General features: G+C 33.6%; 1 long non-coding RNA gene across 1 annotated transcript; it reads right to left on the bottom strand.

Moving 5' to 3' along the window:
- LOC110271303 lies at window positions 1904-4925 on the bottom strand. Its single transcript, XR_002361883.1, has 2 exons — window positions 4076-4925; window positions 1904-2022 (listed from the first exon to the last, which is right to left on the bottom strand). It is a non-coding gene; the product is annotated as an uncharacterized LOC110271303 (long non-coding RNA).

Genomic DNA, 5103 nt, shown 5'->3' with positions numbered 1-5103 from the left:
TATTTTTTTATATGACCTTCTTGTTTGGGGAAATTTACATAGATGCTTTTCTTCAATTTTTCTTCTTGTCCAACTAAGATATATGAATCAATATCTTGATTAAATGGCTGAATATTTTGATGCAAGAGTCGAGCATTTTATTTGTGGTTTCAAGAGCTATAGATGATGAGGTGGAAAATGTTAGATAAAAACTATTTTAGTGTGCAAAGGGTAAAATTGGACCTGCTTTTGACCAAAAAAAAAAAAACTCCAGAGAAAATGTATGTTTAAGATTCCAACTTATGATTATCATTTGTCAGCTAACTTTTATTAAAAATACAATTTAAAGAAGAAAAGTGATTGAATGCATGTTATTGTAGTAATAGTAATATATGTGAAAATAGATCTTCTTAAATTTTTTTTGGTAAGATGTAATTTTTTATTGTTTAATATTTTTATTTTTATTTTTAATTCTACTTAAAAAATTTAAAATGAGCAACCATGCTAGGTTTATATTAAAATCTACTACTAAAATTAATCACTAATATAGAATATACAAATACACACTTAGAATTAGTTAATCTACACATATTTATACACAAATATATAATGGTTAGTTTTAGTAACTGATTTTAGTGTGTAAATAGCATTTTTATAAAATGGGATATCACACTTTATTTTTATAGGAGCCACTCATATAAAAACACCTAAAATATATTTTTTAATAATATTTTCTAGCAATTAAAGTTTAACACACGTAATCGATTAAATCGTATTATTTTTGTCAAAATTAAACCGGACAAATCAGTTTGACTAAAAAATCAGTAAATCAAACTTTGGACCTGTCTAAATTAATATTTTTTTATAAAAAATGACTAAAATACCCTTATTATAGAAAATAACTAAAATATTCATTATAGGATTAGGATTTAGTGTTTTCAAAATTAATATATACATAATAGTGGTATTTTAATCATTTTTTATAATAAGAATATTGTAGTCATTTTTTTTTATAAAAACAGAATATTAATTTAGATCGGTTCAAAGTTTGGTTCACTGATTTTTTGATCAAACTAATTTGTCTGGTCTAATTTTAACAAAAATAACACAATTTAATCGATTATATATATTAAATTTTAATTATTAAAAAACGTCTTTAAAAAAATGTTTTAACCATCTTTATCTAAATAATTTTCTATTTTTATATGATTGATTATGAAAATATATAAAGTGTTTGTGATGGTACCTAAAAATTAGGGCAAATCACACTATTAAACCAGTGGAGGAGAAATTACATGATTCAACCAAAGTAAAAAATGGATCAACCAGAAGTATGTTTCTATGTAATTTGAATCAAACTAATTCGAATTATAAACCAACAGTAATTCGAAGTTGATCAATTCGAAATATGCAGCCAAAATTCGTACGTAATTCAAACCTACTTGATTCGAATTATGCATGCAGGTTGACCCAGGGTAGTTCGAATTACACTAATTCGAATTACACTAAAAAAAGAAAATTATCCAATATATTAGACCAGCTCAATGTTAATAAGATTTTTTATTTCTATTATAAAATATAAAAAAAATTAATTCTCAAAAAAAAATCATGTTAATTTTTAGGATTTAATTTTTTATCGTGTGTTTTCATAAAGTTTGCACACAATTTACCTATCACATTGACTAAATTTATTTATTTACGTAAAGTTTGTTGATGGATTCAACAAACTTATTTACGTTTTAATACGATTTGAATTGTATTAGTATATTTTTATTTTTAATCAATTTAATTTTATTTAAATAATTAGAATTTTAAATTATAAAATTTGTATTAGTTTGTAATTTAAATTTTCACATAGTTATTAATAATAATAAATATCACACAGAAAAATTCAAATAAAATTCAGTTATAACTCCTATCCCTCTGTATAAAATAAAATCTTAAATAACAAAGGCGAGAAAATTCTATAAAAACAACTCAACACATAAACTTAACTTAAATAAAACTCATAATCACCCGCAGCTTCACACTGAGTCTCCGAACCTGTGTCATTAGAAAGGGTGGAAGATTTTGGGGTGAGAACAAACCACTAGTTCTCAGTAGGGAATGAAAATGCCGTAAAAGTAATGATTAACATGCAAATAATTAACTTTACTTAATAAAAACTATTTTCTTCTTTCTAAAACCTTTGAAATACTTCTTACTCTTACTTCATATACTTAATTACCTTCTTTAACTTTTCAAACTAAAAACAAATCCCAATTCTCAGTCACCTCAATACACCAACTAATAGCACAAGAGACAGATCAACACACAAACAAATTGCAATAAGACAAACAAGTCAAGCAACACAATCATAGAGAAAATATAACAAGCAAAACAAGACCAAATGCAAATGCGCAATCAATATGATGCATGTCTCTCCTAAGCAGGCCATGAGCTCATGCATCGGTTGTCTACCCGCAACCCGACGTTACTCGGAGCGAACCCCGAATATGGTTTCTTTACTGTGTCAATTAGACACCTTGGCATCACGGTTACCCGTGTCAATTAGGCCTCATCATAATAATGTGTATCACAGTAAGAAACAGTGCTATCAATTAGGCGAACATTCCCGCATTAGCAATCTCAGGCTATCTGTTAGGCGAGCACTTTCGCATTAGCAGTTCGGCACAAAGGCCCATTCCATATAATTCTCAACTTTTATTTCATTCCTTGTTCTTCATTTTTCTCTCTTCACTGTATCTCTCAATATCATGTCTTTAACTTTAACCTTTCTTAGGGCAACTTACATTCCTTTTTAATTCCTAAGTTTGTCTAATCTAAAACCATGTTGGTAAGGTAATTCTAGAGATATTAATCTTTAATTCAAGTTAGGTTTTACTGAATTTGGATTAGAATTGAATTTTATACAAACTTTAAAATTCTGCTGTTGTATTTACAAAATTCCAAAAACGGACAGCAGCCATGTTTTCTATAAATTCCATAATAATTTCAATTCTAATCCATTGCTTCTAAATTTTGGTGATATTACAGTCAACATCCCTAAGTTTCAGAATTCACAAGTTTCAGGTTCATATCACTTCATTTGATTAATTAATTATCAATTGGAAATGGAGCCCTGTTTTTATAAACCAGTTCAGAGTTTCCAGCAAACAACCGACTTTCCAAGTGACTTATCTAAGTCTACAAAATAGATATGAACATGAAACTTGTACTCACTTAAAATAGATTGATAGATCTTTAAAATCCTTTTGAAATCAACTCAAAATTCTATTTAAATTAAAAGTTATAGCGTCTGGAAGTTGGTACTGCAGAACCAGTAAACCAGAAAAATCTGCAGCAATCACTAAATTTCAAAAAATCATACCTTCCAAACCACTTAGCCAAATTCCCTGAAATTTTTATGGAATATTCAAGACACACTAAAGTTTTACAGAAAAATAATTTCATCTAAAAATTAGGTCTGGACTGCTCCCAAAGATTCATTCATTCTGCTGCCAATTATGCAGATTTCTGCACAAAATATTTCCAACAATCTCACATACCAAATCTTATATTCAAGCCTAGGATTCATCTAAAACCACATTTCTAACTTTCTTTTGACTAACCAAAGTTGCCCAAGAACTCTTACTTCAATATATCACAATTAAACTAACATATTCAATTAACAACAATCACAACCTAATCAAACAAACAGTTCAATAACCACCATCTGACATAAAAAAATTAGAACCAGAATTTCCAGCAATCCAGTCACAATCACGATCTTAACTCAAAATCGTTCTTAAAAACCAAAATCAGCATTACTAAGCGTCTTTAAAGTTATCATTCAAACATATTTCAAACGAAGAACAAAACATGCTTTCACAATTACAAACACCCAATACATTTTCAGTGAACTTTCACACCAACATACACGTTCTTTTAACCAAGATCTCAAACCACATAAAACCACCAAGAGACATAACCAGTCACACATTCACTCTGCATCCAAAATCCATCATAGATCAAGCATTCATATATTTGCAATTATTCAGTAAACTTCTTAGACATTCAAAGTTTAAAATATTTAATTTAATAAAATATCCCCTACCTCAGTGTCGCATTAACAACGTAACCAAGCCAAACAGCAGCCTCGGGGACATTTTTCCTATGAGTTCCCTTCCTCTGGCAACAACACAACAGCTCGGAACTTACGTAGCAGCATCAGAATCATCAAGAGCAGCTCCAACATTGGTTCCCGGCGGCAAAGGCTCCAGCAACTACGAAACTAGAAGCAGAGGCAGAACAGAGCAAGAGCAGCAGCAACGATCTTAAACCCAACAAACAGCAGCGGCAATGACGTTTTCTCATATTCCAGAAACTAGAAGTAGAAGCAGAACTGGCGAGCTTCTCCATTCAGTCCTCCAGTGATGACGTCCGAGCACGACCCTACCTCTCTTACCGCGTCTCTCTCTCTTGTGGTTCTGTTTTTCCAACGACGACAGGGGTGACGGATCTGCAGCGAGGCAACGGAAGCAACGAGTTGAACGATCGGAACCTTCAGCGGCGGCAATAGGATCCACGAGCGGTGCAGCGGCAGCGCTGATTCTTCTCGGCTCGTTGGGGTTTTAGTCCCGCATCTCCCCTCTCTCGTCTGGACTTGACGGCCACGACAACCCAACCATGGAGGTGACGGGTCGGCGGCGCTCGTTGGACGGCGATGCATGCGATGGCTGCAGCAGAGCGTGATGATCGGCGGTGGAGCAGGCTCGGCGGCAACAGGCAGTGACGCCTCCTTCCTCTCTTCTCTCTTCTTCCCCTTTCTTTCTTCCCTCTTATTTCTCTGATTCACAGTGTGTGTGTGTGTGTTTTTGTTGTTTGTGAGCTGTGTCTGTGCGTGTATATCTGGGAAAGGGAGTAGCGGGGGTGAGTGAGCGTGGCACTCAGAGGGACGAACAAGTGTGGAGAGGGATTACGTGTGTGATTTGGGTGAGAGGGGTTAGGGTCAGGGGTGGCAACACTACCCGAACCCGTGGGTACCCACCCCACCCCTACCCGCTCGGGGCGGATAATTACCCGCCCCCACACCGGGCGGGTTCTTGTGCGGGGCGGGGCGGAGTCGGGTTTAGGCTAAATCCG

Source organism: Arachis ipaensis, chromosome B04 (assembly GCF_000816755.2).
Source record: "Arachis ipaensis cultivar K30076 chromosome B04, Araip1.1, whole genome shotgun sequence".
Lineage (NCBI taxonomy): Eukaryota > Viridiplantae > Streptophyta > Magnoliopsida > Fabales > Fabaceae > Arachis > Arachis ipaensis.
Note: the sequence above shows the minus strand (reverse complement) of the source record. Positions and strands in the feature narration are given on the sequence as shown.